Genomic DNA, 16941 nt, shown 5'->3' on the forward strand with positions numbered 1-16941 from the left:
AGAGAGGAAAAGAGGAAGGCAGTGAGGGAGGGGAAAGTGAGAAAGACAAAGAGAAAGATGAATGAGAACGAGTACGGTAGGTAGAGATAAAAGGAAAGCAATATAAAAAGAGAGAGGGTACAAACGGAGGAATAACTTCTGGTGATTGTGGAGATACATCACAAATAGAACTGGGGAAAAGAAGGGAGTTAAGACAGTTCACAGGGGAAGTTGGGGGTGTGGCTGTGAACAGAGGAAAGATGAAATGAATAACAGGAAAACAGAAGGGAAAGGCAAAGGCAAACCACTTCAAGAAGTAGGTAGGAAACAAGATGTGCATTTGGAATTTAAGTGCATTATTTTGTCTCCCCAGGTTTTCACTTACAATGTGTTCTGCTGATGACAGTCTAATTCCCAATTAAGATATGCTAATGAGGCTGACCACGTCCCATAGACTCGTCATGCCTGATAAGCAGCTTATTTTCTTTTTGGGTTGGGGGGAAGGCAGTTATCTAGTCTCTCCACACCTAGCTTTCTCATTGACATTCCTTCTCCAAAGACACAAAATCATCACATATTGTTCTAACAAATATTTATTTTAGTCTAATACACTTTCAGCTCTTGTGAATTGACTACTAACTGCTCATATAAACTTCATATTCTTCCATTGGCTTTCAGTTATTTGGATCAAAAATAAAATTCCCATAAATCTCTTTTATTAATGGGGAACATTGATGTCATTCTGGTTTATCCGTGGATAAGTGTAATTATTTCTCAGTACGGAAAGCATCTTTAGGAGGCTGCAGATATGCCTTAGAGGTAACATGGGGGGTAGGGGAGGGGGGGAAGTTGTGCCACACAGTCAGCTGGCTGGCCTGCAAATGACAGACGATGAATATGAGCTGAATGGTGGTAATAGAATGAAAATCTGGATTGTCCTTCAAGGGATGTTAGAAAGAGCATTAGGAAGTGGCAGCAAGACCTAACGAACGTAGGCACCCGTTCCCGAGCGTCCAAGCATCGTGAAAGGCGCTGTCTGCACGCCATCACATTTCGCAGAGGTGGAAGTCACCCTTTCCATGTGCACATTTCTCTAGTGACAGTCCCTGCCCCATGGTTCTGCAGGAATGCCAGGGTCCTTCCTTTGGGCCGCTGGCATTCCCAGGAATTGCTTATATTCCCCAAATGTGACTGCCAAGCGCTTGCTTCCCGATTACCCCAGATTTCCTCTGCTGGGCTCATTTTCACCTCTCCGTGGTGCACCAACATCTCCAGTCCACGCCCAAATCTGGGCTCCTTCTCACCTCTCCGTGGTGCACCAATGTCTCCGGTCCAAATGTCATCACAGAGCCTTCCTGTATTTCCCAAGCTGGCGCACCCATACATAAAGATAAAGAGACTAGTGGTGGTTAAGATTATGAGCGCTCTAGTCAGACTTCATGAGTTCACATTCAGACTCTGACCCCCCTAAGCACGTTACATAACCTGTCTGTACCTCAGTTTCTTTCTCTGTGAAATGGGGGTAATAATAATATTTCCTTTTATAGAGTAGCTCTGAGAATCAACGAGTTAATGATACGCGGGGCACCTAGAAGTGCGCCGGGCACATTGTAAGCCCTCCGTGAATGTTAGTTATTACTAGTGAGAGGTTGTAACGGTTAAGAAACTTTACCAGAGACTTCAGGTTATAAGAAAATTACAGCTTTGGGAAGAACAATGTGAAACTTGATAGGAGATATTGTTGCCGCTGTAAACACTGACACAGAGCCTCTGATGGGGTGTTTTCCTCCTCAGTCCCCAGCCTCCACTGTCCTGTCGGATGGAGACATGCTCTTCCTTAGCTCATATTCCTGCCTCATCTCCCAGCCCCACCTCCCATCCTGGACCACAGTCCCTAATCTCAGTCCTGAAGAAACCCCAGATCAGTAAACAGTACAACAATCTCTTCATTCATGGCAGACAACACTTTCACCTACACTATTTAGAAGCCTTAGGTCTTCATGGGCTTAACCCCTTCCTTCTCAGGGATTGGGCACTGAGCCTTGCATTTGCATAACCACAAATCCCATTCAAGAATTTGCCCCAACAAAACAACAGTCTCTTGCTAAAGATGAATTCTCCTGGCATTCCCAGGAAGAGGATATAGGGCTGTGGGGAATGGGAGCCCCTCCTGAGACCCAGGGTTCTTCCACTGGCATTAAAAATATTAAACATGTATCCTTTGACCAAGAAAAGCTTGTTGTGAGCCCACAAAGCGTGTTTGATGTTGTTGACGATCACCGCCTGGAGGAAAAACCCGAGATGTTTCAAGAAATGGTGCAGAAACGGGATGGGTGAAGAGATAAAGTTGGTGACAATGACTGTGAGAACTGTCCCTTGGAAACTGTGATAATGAAGTCGGAAATGGAAAGCAAGGATCACATATTCATTCCATATGCTTCTCTTCGCTATAAAACACACCGCCTTTATGTTCTAATCATCCTGGCCTGTATTTCCATCCCTCTGCAGAACAGTTTTCTTGAAAACCGTCAGTATGCTCCAAGTTGCTGTATCCAGTGGCTTTTCTCAACCCACGTCTTCCTCCTCAACTCCCTAGAACATTTGACATGATTGAAATTCCGTGCTCTATTGGGCCTCCTTGTCCTTTATCTCCTGATTTTCCCTGAGCTTCTGGTTCTTTCTCTCCCATTATCATGGTCTGTTCTTCCCACCCCTTTCCCCACAGTTTAGAACCTAAGGCTTTATCCTTTCCACCCTCCTGTTTCTTACATTTTCTCCTCCTAGCAACTTTACTCATTCCTGTAGTTTCAAGTGTAATTCCTCTACAGATGAAGCCCACATTCCTGTCTTTAGCATTGACATTTCCCCATCTCTGTTTACTTTTTAAACTGCCTTCATGTTAGATAATTCAGCTGAAACCTTAAACTCAAATTCAAAATCTTCAATGTCAAAACCATTGGCATTTGTTAATCTCTTTCTCTCTTTTTTTTTTAAACTAGAGATTCCACAGTCTTGCATTGATGTGGATTTAAAACTTCTGAGTTAACGTTTCCAACTTTAATTTTTTAATATTTATTTATTTATTTATACCATGATCCACTGTAAGAACTACATTTCATATCTCGACTGGTAAATACACACACACACACACACACACACACACACACAACTGAAACAAAGTTTCACAGAACTGTACTTGCCTCACTATGTGTGATGCACTCCATTTTATTCTGATCTATTCCATTCTATTAAAAAAATCTGGTTGTAACCCATTAAATTGGTGTCATGACCCACTAAGGAGATATAAATTGCAGTTTTAAAAAGAATGCTTTTAGCATTATCAACAATAGCCAAACCATGGAGAGAGCCCAGATGTCCATCGACAGATGAATGGATAAAAAAGATGTGGTATACGTATAAATGGAATATTACTCAGCCATCAAAAAGAATGAAATCTCACCACTTACAATGATGTGGATGGAGCTAGAATATATTGTGCTAAGTGAAATAAGTCAATCAGAGAAAAACAAATAACCATATGATTTCATTCACATGTGGAATTTAAGAAACAAACAGATGAACATACGTGAAGGAGGGGAAGAGAAGAAAGGGAAACAAACCACAAGAGACTTGTAATGATAGAGAACAAACTGAGGGTTGGTGGAGGGGAGGTTGGTGGGAGATGGGCTAGATGGGTGATGGGTACCAAGGAGGGCACTTGTGATGAGCACTGGGTGTTGTATGTAAGTGATAAATCACTAAAATCTACCTCTGAAATCAATATTGTACTGTATATTAACTATACTGTATATTAACTATATTAACTTTCTCTCTTAACTCCCAAACCCAATTGGTCTTTAAGAAATGGGCTTATTTTCAAAGTGACTTGTATATTCAATCTCTTTTTTTAATTTTCTCTCTGACTTTTAAATATTATCTCCATTGGGAAACCTTCCCAGGTTTCCTCTCCTCCGGCCAATCTTATTCTCCTCTAAGCAACTCTATGCCTTTGGTTGCATCTCTTTTAATGTACTTACCCATCTGACGTATCACACACCATAACTTTCTCTTTTCTTATTTGGTTTTATTTTTTTCTTTCCTAGACCATCACTTGACAATAAACAATGCATTTCTATGCTTATTTATTTTCTGTGTCTTTCACTAAAATGTAAGACTGAAGACTTGGTATCCTTAGCACTGAGAACTGAACTGTGCTTAGAGCATGGATCACCAATGAAACAAGGTTGGAGAGAAGAATAAATGAAGGAATGACTCCCAGCAGCAACAGGGACTAATACCTCCTCCAAAGCTAAAGAGAAGGAGATGCCCACAAGCTCTTTTTTTTTTTTGTTTTAATTTTTTAATGTTTATTTATTTTTGAGAGAGAGAGAAAAAAAAATTCAGGGGAGGGGCAGAGAGAGAGGAATACAGAGAATCTGAAGCAGGCTCCAGGCTCTGAGCTGTCAGCACAGAGCCCGACGCGGGGCTTGAACCCACGAACTGCGAGATCATGACCTGAGCTGAAGTTGGACACTTAACCTACGGAGCCACCCGGGCACCCCTGTTTTAGTTTTTTAATTAAAAAATTTTTTAACCCCTTTGGATCCTGTGCCCACCCTCATGGCCAAGGGATTGACGTGAGCTGATTGATTTAATGCCTCAATTTATTGCCCAGTACTGAATCATTCCCTGTGGATGGTTCCAATCAAGCAAGGCACATCCTTGCAGGCAGGAGTGGGATCTATTCAATCCAAACCCCTGGATGTTGCCCAGTAGCAATGGGGGAGGGGTTGGAGTGGATGCTGAGATGCAGTAAGGTAAGGTCTCTGACCCTGAGGAATTCCCAGTTAAGTAGGACAGAAAGACAATGAATTCATACTGATAATCGTACCTGGGGCTGTGTATGTAGCAAGTTAACGGGTGAACTGGGATCATGACTCCGGTCTCAGAACTCTCAGTCTAATATTTTTTTTCATTGCATAGAACTGTCTCTTTCGTTGTAAGAACTGATTTCCTGATGTGTGAAATATAGCTAGTGTATGAGATGTGGCACAGCTAATAAAAATGATTACAGTTCACCTCTTGTGGAAGACTGTTTCGAACAGCCCTAATGAATCATATGAGATAAAAATAATAATCAGACCACTTTTCAAACTATCCTGCAAAATTGCCACTGGTCTTTCTCCCCTCCTAATCACTCAGGGATGCCTCCTCCAAAAGCAGTGGGTATTCACAGCCTGAAGAATCATGGTATAAGGTCTGTGGTTCATAATTTTAAACTATATTCAAGTTCTTCCTTTTGCAGAGTAGCATTTCCTTCTCAGCCAAACTAATTTGCATGGCTTTTTGCTAATCTGCATAGCCGTTGAGTTCCTTTCGAGGGGCCGGGCCGGTAGAAGGAAGGCCTAAGGCGATGTCACCTGTCCAGAGCATTGAAGAGCAGCCTGAAGCAATGCCACCAACAGGCAGATGAGAGTAATTCAGAGTCACTGACGACAATTCCATGAGAGTCAGACAGGGCCTTAGCGATCATCCCACCCAATCTTCGCAATATAATGAGGCTCAGGGCAGTGGAATGAGTCGTCAAAGTCACACAACAGGGGGGTGTCAGAGCCAAGGCCAGGTTGAGGCCAAGTCTCCTAACGTCCAGTCTTTGATCTTGACGCTGCCTTAGCAGGGACAAAGAAACTATGTCCGTTTGGCCAAGTAGTTTGAGAAGTGACACAGTCTAACAAAGATGGGGGAAGCGAGAGGACTTGAGAAATCAATTTTCACAGTTACTATTTCTGGAAGGTCATTGAACCATGTATGGCAAGTTACCTGGGTCGTAGAGTTATACCTCTGGTCTGTCCTTTCACATTCAAATGGTCTCTTACCCTTGAGAGCGCATATGCTTAATTTTTTTTCTTTTTCATTTTGGATGGGGTGAGTTGTGGTCTCGAAGACGTGATGGAAGCTGTAGACGTTTCCCCCAGATATTTGTACCTGCATTCACAATTTCTCAAGGGCTTCGTGAAATTCTTGGGTCTCATTCATGGCACAAGAACAGCACTCAGATAGCTTTAAAGAGACTGTGTGGCTCAGGGAAGCTGACAAGAGGAGATCGTGACTCATCTCAGCTGTCTCTAGGAGTCTCTTGAGGGTGGGCAAGAAGGAATGCTGCCTGCCGGCAGACTGCCTTCGGACTCAAACTGCATACATCCTGTTGGTCTTGTTTTCTGAAAATCTTGACTGATGCAGGTTTTCCCCAAAGGATACTGACGTTGAAATTGTGGCACAGAGAATATGATGTCCAGAGCATGCCTTGTTTCCTGACGGGACTAGCTGTACGTGCTTCTGTCAAGGTGGCACATCAAACGTGCGCTTGTTCCAACCGGGGACTTCAACTGGTGACTGAGACTCATTGTTTTAGGGAAATATAAGCAGCTTATAGACTTTTGGAAGCTCTGGGGGAAGCTTTTTAGTCAAACAGACTAAAAAGAATAGGTTCCTAGAGTCTAGTGTATGGGAGCAAAGCATAGAGTGAGCAGACCAGTCAATAAAACCGGGCTCCAGAACAGGATTGAATACATTGACTGAACTACGCGTAGCTGCCCAAAGTTGTCACGCAACCTCATGCCTCCGTGCCTTTGCACATGTTGTTCCCTCCACCTGGCTTATCCTTATTCGTAGTGTGCATTAGTCAGGGTTCTCCAGAGAAACAGAGCCAACACAAATACATAACAGAGATATAAATGTAAATATGTACTTAAATATAAATATATATCTACATATATAAATATAAATATATATATATATATATTTTTTCTCTCTCTCTCTCTACATATATATGAGAGAGAGAAAATGAGAGGGACAGAGAGAGAATAATTTATGTTAAGGAATTGACGCACATGTTATCGAAGGAGGTGGTCAAGTCCCGAAAGCGCAGGGTAAAGAGTGTTTGGTGTAGTCCAAGCCTGAAGGCCATCTGCTGGCAGGATTCTCTCTTGCTTGGGGAAGGTCAATTTTTTCTTCTATTCAAGCCTTCGCTTCACTGGACAAGGCCCAAACACATTAGGGAGGGCAATCTGCTTTACTCAAAATCCACCGATTTAAATATCCATCTCACCTAAAATATCCTCACAGAAACATCCAGAATAATGTTTGAGCCCCTATCTGGGCACCAAGGCCCAGACAAATTGACACATAAGATTAACCATCACACATTGTTGGCCTGGGAATCCCTCCTAATTTTTTGAGGTTCAGCCTAAACATCTTTCTTCTTCTCTGTTCTGCCACCGGACTCAGCACATTCTTGTATTTTAAACTATATTCCACAGTATGATTATGATTTGGTCACATGCCTGTGGTCTCTGTTAGACATTGGGCTTTCTGAGGACAGGGACTGTGGGGACTATTGGAGATGATATTACAAGTTGATATGCTAGGCCCTACCCAATGCCTAGTATAGAGCTGCTCAGGAATAAGATGATGAATTAACGGAAGGATTCAGAAGCTAGAAATAATAGCACCATTAAATTATTTAATCTCCAAATAATAGGCTTCTTTTCTGAATATGTGTTGCATCAGAGATGCAATAGAGCTTGGTCACCTTGTCCCAAGAACACATGCACACACATACCCATATTCATTTTGACTGACCCTGGAAAGGTTTGCCAAGGTTATTAGAGATGCATCCAGTGATTAGCCCTTCCTGCTTTTCTCAGGACAGAATGAAGCAGAGGGAAGAACAAGGTTTATAGCTTCAGGTAGATTTGCCTTTAACTCATGTGGACAGGCCCCTTGCTAACTGCCTGAACTTGGGTGTGATTTGTACGGTCTCAAAAACTTGTACCTTAAAAAAAAAAATCAATCCTATGAGAACAACAACAATAATCCCTACAACAGCGTTAGAAAAATTAAGTGCCAAGCATGTAGTAAGTACTTAGTAAAAACTGGTCCTCCTTCTCTCTTCCTTATGTATGTTTGAAGTAATATCTAGCACATACTGCATTAACTGTTGAAAGTAACTAAGAACATGTTAATGAGTTCTAAAGGTAGTCTCGAGCTCTCTCAATGTTCTAGGATTTCCTTTTATCTTCTTTCACTTTTTGACCAAAAGAGAAAATGTAGACTGTGTAGATGGTCCCATATGAAAAGAGAGAGAGAGAGAGAGAGAGAGAGAGAGAGAGAGAGAGAGATGGTTGGTGTGTGTACCATTGTGTTCTTTATTGCTATTGGTAATTCCTAATCTTTTTGGGGAAACAGGCACCTTTGACGATCTTTAGAAAACTAAGGACTCTTCCCCCAGAAAAAATACACATACAGGGGACACTTTGCATATAATCTCAGGGAGTTCAGGGATCCCATAGACGTCAGGTTAAGAATTCTGTCAAAATCTTCTCATCTGTTGTCTGTCTTCTGTCTCTTGCCTCACATTCCCTCTCTCTGTCTCTCTCTCTCTCTCTCTCTCTCGTCTCTATCTCTATGTCTCTGTTTCTCTATCTGTATTTTTATCTGCTTAACTAATATGTTTAAGGACTGCGGATGGATAAATGGATGAATGAATAAAAAAGTAGAGGGCAAGAAAGAGCTATGGAGATAGAATGATGGCTTTTTTCCCCCCCCACCTGGAAATTTCACTGGCGGTGGTCACCTTGGAGCTGCTGATCTACTATAAGGCAGAATGCAGTCATGGTTAAACTTATAGCTTCTGGAGCTAAACTTCTAGGTTCAAATCCTGGCTGTGTGTGACTTTGGGCGATTTAATTCTGTCTCTCAGTTTCCCTGTTTTTAAAATGGGGCTAATGATAGTGCTATCATGTCGAATTGTTGTAAGAATGAAACAAACTAAGGTAGATACGGATTTTAGAGTAACATATTTTAGTAAGCGCTCAGTAAAGTGTTAGTTGCTATTATTAATTAATTTATTTATTTAAGTTTATTTATTTATTTTGAGAGAGAGAGAGAGAGGGAGAGAGAGAGAATCCTAAGCAGGCTCCATGCAGCCAGAACAAGCAGACACGGGCTCAAACCCACGAACCATGAGATCATGACCTGAGCTGAAGTCAGGTGCTCACCGGACTGAGCCGCCCAGTGCTCCGTTAGTTGCTATTATTTATTTTGATGATTTAAAATCGCCAATGATATAATTACTTATATACAAAGCATGACAGTACAAATAATAAATTCGACATCGCTAAGGGGAAAATTGCAATTAAGAATTGCCCTTTCAGACAGAAAGAACTTTCCTTCCTCTAAGGTGATTTACTCTCATGTAGGAATTGTGGGCCAACAGGGTAGCTAGGATACCATCCTGCACTTTTTCCCTGAGACCCAAAGAGAAGTGAGATCCATTGTCCATAAAATGTTTTTTCTAGGGGCGCTTGGGTGGGTTAGTCAGTTAAGCATCCAACTCTTGATTTTGGCTCAGGTCACGATCTCGTGGTGCGTGAGTTCAAGCCCCACATCAGGATCGGCACCGACAGTGCAGAGCTTGCTTGGGGTTCTCTCCCTCCCTCCCTCCCCCTCCCCCCCCCCCGCCCCTCTCAAAATAAATAAACTTCAAAAAATTTTTTTAAAAAGATGTTTTTCTATCGTGGCAAGTTCTGTTAGGAGAGGAAGAGCCCAAATCTACTTCCAGACATCGCTAGGAGGGGTAATGTCCTTTTGTCTCTTCGTTAGGAAAGGTCTCTAGACCAGTAATTATATTTATACCAATGCAAAAAGATATACCATTATATCAAATTCTAAAGCTGACACTTTCCCATGGAAGTTGCTTAAGAGAAAAAAAAAAAAAAAAAGAAAAAAGAAATGTAAATATGCAGTCATCACTGTTAACACTTCACATTTTTAAGGTAAAAGACTGCCTAACATGGAATTTATTTTCCCTAATTTATAGGTCTTGTTTACATTTGGCCCTTCAGTCTTCTCTTACAATGTGTACCTCCTTGCTTTAAAAAAAAATTTTTTTTAATGTTTATTTATTTTTGAGAGAGAGACAGAGCATGAGCTGGGGAGGGGTAGAGACAGGGAGACAGAACCCAAAGCAGGCTACAGGCTTTGAGGTGTCAGCACAGAGCAGGACGTGGGGCTCAAACCCACAAACTGCGAGGTCATGACCTGAGCTGAAGCCGGGTGCTTAACTGACTGAGCCACCCAGGGGCCCCTCTCCTTGCTCCTTGCTTTTTAAAAGGAAAATATGGGGGCACCTGGGTGGCTCAGTCAGTTAAGCGTCCCACTCTTAGTTTCAGCTTAGGTCATGAGCTCATGGTTTGTGAGTTCAAGCCCCGCATCAGGCTCCCTGCTGAAGGAAAATATTAGCTATTGCAGAACTGCAACAGAACTGTTCAGTTAATGCAGCGTTACCAGGAGGTTAAGGACCGTTCACCCTAGGCGGGCTCCTGGCCTACATGCAACCCCTTCTCCTGGAAGGGGAAGGTGCAACTGAGTCTGCGTCCAGAAGGTGGCGCTGTCTGCAAAGCCCATCTGGGAGGAAGGGGTCGCCAGCCTGGGGCGGTCAGGGCAGCAGCAGGCAGCCCGCAGACGCTAGGAAAGAAGAGAAAGGAGGTAGGGGGAGGTGTGGAGGGAGGGCAGAGCGGTGGCAGTGGTCGTTTTTCCTAACGTTCCAGAGCTATGAACTGTCAATTTTGAAGGGCGTGTAATTGAATTCTAATCGTAACTGAAGTGGGAGGAGATGCCTGCCTTAAGTCTAAAGACTCTGACAGGTCTGGGAATATCTAAAATTCCGAAGTCTCCTGGTGATCTATTTGCAGGAGAGTCAAGGCTCTCCTGAGGTGAAGTCAGCCTAAGGGGAGAGGGAGCAGGTTCTGAGCTGGACCAGTAACAGCGTGGTCCTGGATCCCTAAGGGCGAATTGTGCTCCTGAGTCCTGAAGGGGAGTCTGCATCTTGCCGGGATAGAGGAATCGTGCAAACACCTAAGAGATGGTGTACTCAAAACCCTAGGCACCAAGGCACAAGCCACAAAACCCTGGGCGTCTCCTGGCACGATGTGCCGCCAGTGGTGGCCCACCAGGCATTGTGCTGTGACTGGGGTGGTAGGGACGTTGCCAGCGATGCTCCTAGCCGCCATGCTCCCAGAACTTACTTTTTGCCTGGCCCTGTGCCAAGTGCTTTAAAGTCTTCTCTCATTTCGGTTTCAAAATAAATCGAGAAGGTAGATTCTATTTCCAGTCTCATTTTACAGAAGAGGACACCGAGGCGGGCTTCACTTGTGGAGATGACAGAGACTGGGTTTGCAGCAGGCTGGGCCCGGCCCAAGCACAGGGCTCCTGCTACTCTTCCCCTTGGCGCCCGTCTGAGCTTCCTGAGGGTGACAGGACTTGCCCACAGGACGCGCCCAGAGGAAAGATGGGGTCGTGGTGGAGGGCTCAAAGCAGTGCTGACCGACCGGCATTGTCTTGAGGTCTTCGCGGTGCTCTTGGACTTGAGCCAGGCCCTGAAGGCTTGGATTTGGGAAAGGACGTTCAGACAGAGGCCTAGCGGGAAGAGGGGGTGAGGGCAGGGGAGGGGGAGGCGTGATCAGGGGCAGTGAGAGGCCAGTGTGACCAGGTGAGGGGGAGGGGGTGAAGCCTGTATGGCAAGAGTGGGCTGGGGCTGACGTTGGAAGCCATGGACCCACACTGAGAAGGGTGAGGTGGGCCCAGCCTCCCTGTGGCTCCAGAGACCTTTGGGGATTGTCTTTGGTCTGTGGCCTCACTCCCCAAGCTTCGAGTTCTTGGTGTTTGCCAGAAGCCGTGGGTTTTTTATGGGTCCTGGTCCACCCCCATGAAGCTGGCATCAGAAATAATTTTTTTTTTTTTCCGGAAGAAAGTTGAAGAGAAAATAACTTTATTGTCAGTTCTCACTTATCTGTGAGGAAATAAGGGCAACTGAAATCTACAGATTTCAATAGCTAGTGGTTTTGCCTTGTTTGGCAACTCATGTTTTGCCGTTGCTTCCGGAAAACAGCAAAATCGAGTTGTCAGATTTTCACGTTTACTCCTTCACGTCCTCCGTCTGAAGTGCTAAGAAGCAGGGAAGTGGCCCAAGTGTGGACAGCAGGAGGGAGAGGAAGGGAAAGCAGGTGTCTGGGTCCATGAACGTCCGCTTACGTGTTCAGTTCCTGAGAAACCCAGAACTGAGCACTGGGCTGTGTGCGTGCCAGCGCTGCTGTGGCTGACTGCTGGGTGGGAACCTGGACATGGGGTGGGGGACATAGTAGCTGCACACGTCACCGAAGTTCAGAGGTCAAGGGCATCCCACACAAAAGCTACACGTCCTAAGAAGTTTGACAAAATCCCCTGTTGAGGAAGCTTACCCGGGGATCAAAGGCACCAAACTGGGGTGAGCTGACCCGAGCACTCGCTAGCAGGGTGAAAGAATTCAGTTGACGTCTCCATGTACCTCATCATTTCTCTTCTGTTCCCCTGGAGAGTGGCTTTGTGTGGTAAATATTTATGTGATATCTGAATTATTGGTGATGTCATACATGCCCTTGTATCTGAGAACATACTGTGATTTAGAACTAAAACTCTTTATCATCCCCATTTCTGCTAAGTAGGATCTACTCCTGATGCAGGACCTTGGGAGGAACATTTGGATCCGAGAGAAAAAGGCCTGGTGTGTGACCTCAAGAGCAACCCTCCTTTCTCTTGTAAGCAAGGGCAATGGGTTTGGGCCGAATCAGGAGGTTGTAAGTGGGGGTCATGGGGCAGGGGGCTGGAGGTCAGGTGTTTTCTACCTTTTCTTGGCAGTAGGAACAGACAGAGCTTACCACAGACTGCAGGCAGCTGCCCCAGGGCAGCCAGAGCATGTGGAGGAAGTTGGTGGGAGGAAGATAGGCAGGGATAGCATGGGTTCTGTGTGGCTGCAACCTCTTCTCAAACCTCTGTCTACTGTTCTGATAGAGCTGCCCGGAGAGAAGGCGCCATGACAGCTCCTTTCCCTCGTGTAGCACGACGCCCATTCTTCTGCGGCCTGTGACGTCTCATCCCTGCCCCCCGCCACCCCGGCCTCTTGCCGCCCAAGAGCCCCAGAGCAATGCCCAGCCATTGCTGCTTCATGTCACGCCAGGACCCTGGAGCGTCATCCTCAGAGGAATCCAGATCCTGATGGGGCTATCCACGGGCTGGATGTCTGGGCCACATATCATGGTGCCGGAAAGCCCAGGAAGCAAGGGGCACGTGTAGAGGAGAGAATCCTTGGGGGCAGGTATCCACTGAGATGCCTCCCACATTCGGCAGCATCTCATCTTTTATGGGATATGGACGACTATGGTAATGGTGGAAAGACAGAGTTGGGCAGGAAATCTGAATGCTGTTATAATATGGAGAGGGGACTTCTGCATATAAGTTTTGGGCAAGTTTCCTCCTGTGAGAGCTCTCCAGTTACTGTGTTAACCTACTCTTAATGCAAAATACCTCCCCCACCCCGGGATTCTGGAAGCAGACATTATCTCTGACCACGACCCTGCTGACCCCAGGGAGACTCGGCCCTCAATTGGCTAGATGGGAAGCCTGTTTTGGTGCTATGTTTCTGGAAAAGCTGGACTTGAAAATGGTGCAGGTATTTACTGGGCTGGCAAGAAGCTTAATGTTTGTTTCTGGCTCCATGTCAGGGGTGTTATTTGGCCACTAATGATACAGTCTTGGAAAAGTCATATCACCACCCTGACCTCAGTTTCTTCATCCGAGAAAAGAGATAATGTCAAAGGTTATTATTCACCTTGAATAGGCTTTTATTCTAAGTCTCAGAGCAGACAACTTAACATTTTTATTTCCTTATCCACAAATGGGGATAATAACACCCACCCTTACCTTCGAATCTATATGAAAACCCTCAGACCTCTGGGGAGGAAAAGCATTATTTAAGCCCAGAGTAGAATTATTATTCTATTCTATTTGCTCTCTCCTAGTCATTCATCACTGCCGTGCTGTACAATTATGCCCTGGGGTGAGTTATGTGAACAAACAGTCACACTGGGCAAGTTTCTTGAGTGATGGGACATTCGGATTGTGCTCTGTGGAAAAGACACCAAAATCTTTTATTTAGTTATTTTAGGTGGAGCGTGCTATCTAGTTAGTACACAGGCCCAAACTGGAATACATTGCTACCTCTAGAATGTAATATTGGTGGTTATTTCTCCTTTCCAGTGTTGTCTTGCCTTTGAATTTCTGTGGGCATCGTTTGGACCAGTTCTGACCTGGGAAAACACAGCATGAGTCCTCTTTGGCTCCCAGCAAGACCCTGATAATGCCTAGATAATGCCTAAAACTTTGATGCTGCCTGGGGTTTGGAGTGGAACCCGGGTCCCCGTGCTTCGAAAATCTGCATAGCCAAATGTGCATAAGTAAAGGCATACCTCACCTAGCTAAACAAACACGCACAGGCTTATAATTGCTTTTGTATTTTCTCATTGTAGCCACCAGAGGCCTCCCAAATTGTGGTCGATTTTAACGTCAGTGGAAATCTACTGGGAATTAACAAAAAAAAAAATCATTTTAAAATTGAATAGAATGCCTACAAAAGTTCAAAGTCTGTTACCTTGTTCATTCAACATCGCTATTCATACAAAATGTCATGCAAATCAGGCCTTATTTACTGAGTACTTTGCTTCAGTAACCAAAAAAATGCTAAGAAAAAATGGCTTATGTTTAGCCATCTATTTTTCCAAAAATAGGACAGCAATTAAAGTAGTACCACATGATGTGACTGATGATATCAGTGCAGGAAAAGAACACCATCTCGGTGGCTGATGCTCAGGGCTGAGCATCTGTCCTTCATCAGGGGCTGGGCAGTGTGTCCAGAAGAGAAGTCCTGGGGCCCCAGGGCCATGAGCAATGTGGATGCCATGCCGGGCACAGAATGATGAAAATATCCTTTGTGAGTAAGCATGATAACTGTGCCTTCCAACAGGGGACTTCAGAGACCCTTTGGGAATCTGATTTCACCTCTATGATGCTCAGTTTCTTCTTGTATAAAAGTGAGAGGTTTGGGCTAGGTGATTTCTAAGTCCTTAAAGGTATATTTTTGTCTTCTAAACATTTAGGACCACTTACTGTGGATCTGTTATGCATGATTGCAACACAAAGTGCTTTGCAAACATTTTCTTATTTAACTCCCATGGCCAGTAAGAATAGCCAGCTTTAATTTACAGATGGTGGAATTAAGCTCAAAGAAGTAAGGTCACTCACCAGTGATCACACAGGTCGTAAGTGACAAAGGCAGAATGCACTCAGATCCGTTTGATTCCTAAATTTCTCACTGTCTACGTCTTTCATGCATTCCCGGACCGAGAGTATCAACTCAGTTAACCCACATAATTTAACTCCTGAGGTGCAGCATTCATTGCTGGTTGCTGTATCAGTTAAGAATGGTACTGGTGGTAAGCCACAGATCAGACAGATACAGACTTACACATACACAAGTTCATTCTCTCTCATAAGTGTGGAGATAGGTTGTCTAAGGAAGGTCTGATGGTCATGGAATCACCAGTCACCTAAGCTCCTGTCTTTCTGCTCTACTGTATTCTAGGATGTGGATTCCATCCTCTAGGTGGACTTATGATCCAAAATGGCCGACGGAGATCCAACCATCACATTTGGGTTGTAGGCTGGAAGAAGGAGGAAAGCGGAATATGGTTGGCAGGTCTCCAAGTTGAGTTAGCTACATGAAAGCAACATTTCAGAAGTTCCATACAGCCCCTCTGCTTATATCTCAGCAACCAGAATTTAATGACATGGCCATGCATAGGGGTGAAAATGGAAAGCTGACAAATGTAGTCTTTATTCTGGATAGCGAACTGCCCGATTAAATACCAGGGCTTATGGTGTTAAGGAAGAAGAGGAAAATGAGTACTGGAAATCAAATAGCTGTCTTTGCCACAACTATCATCGGCATAGTTACTTCTAGCTCTTTTCTGGTTTTGGAGTCCTGATTTTCTTCAGGTTTCTGCGTCTCCCCAAGTTTCTGTGTTAGTCCTGAATGATTAGAGCCAGCCATGGTGGTATCACTCTCCTCCCTGTGACTGGTTGTGATTAGGCATATAAACAAGTTCTGGACAATGAGATATGAAAGGACTTCTGGAAAAGGGTTTTGTGGGGTTTTTTTTCCTCTTAAAAAAGCAGCGCATCAGAAAAGACTGACTTTTTCTTCTACTAGACATTGTAGTGTCTGATAATGACACCTGGAAATATAGCAGCCATTTTATAACACTCTGGAAAACATACTTCTAAGAACAAAGCTGTCCCCAGAGAATGGTAGAAGGGAGAGATAGAAAGAAGCTGGGTTTTGGGGGATGAACTGACTGACTCTGGAGCTGGCCTACTTCTGGACTTCTTATGAAATACATTTTCATATTGTTTAAGTATGTTGAATTGGTACTTTCTTAGTTGCAGCCAAAGGCATGCTGACTGATATGCAGGAGAAAGAAAGAAAGAGACCCATTCCCTTATGCCCTCAGGATGGCAAACTGGATACCAATCTATGCCTGTCTTTGGACTGAATCCCTGTGTTATTCCATTTCTTATAAGAGGTACCTTTGTTTTTTACTTGCCATGGAGAAGATACCTTTCTGTAGAGTATTTAAAAGGCTCTGTGTAGAGGCACTTGTACCCCAATGTTTATAGCAGCACTTTCAACAATAGCTAAATTATGGAAAGAGCCGAAATGTCCATCAACTGATGAATGGATAAAGAAATTGTGGTTTATATACACAATGGAGTACTACGTGGCAATGAGAAAGAATGAAATATGGCCTTTTGTAGCAACGTGGATAGAACTGGAGAGTGTTACGCTAAGTGAAATAAGTCATACAGAGAAAGACAGATACCATATGTTTTCACTCTTATGTGGATCCTGAGAAACTTAGCAGAAGACCATGGGGGAGGGGAAGGAAAAAAAAAAGTTAGAGAGGGAGAAAGCCAAACCATAAGAGACTCTTAAAAACTGAGAATAAACTGAGGGTTGATGGGGGGTGGGAG

Source organism: Acinonyx jubatus, chromosome B4 (genome assembly GCF_027475565.1).
Source record: "Acinonyx jubatus isolate Ajub_Pintada_27869175 chromosome B4, VMU_Ajub_asm_v1.0, whole genome shotgun sequence".
NCBI lineage: Eukaryota > Metazoa > Chordata > Mammalia > Carnivora > Felidae > Acinonyx > Acinonyx jubatus.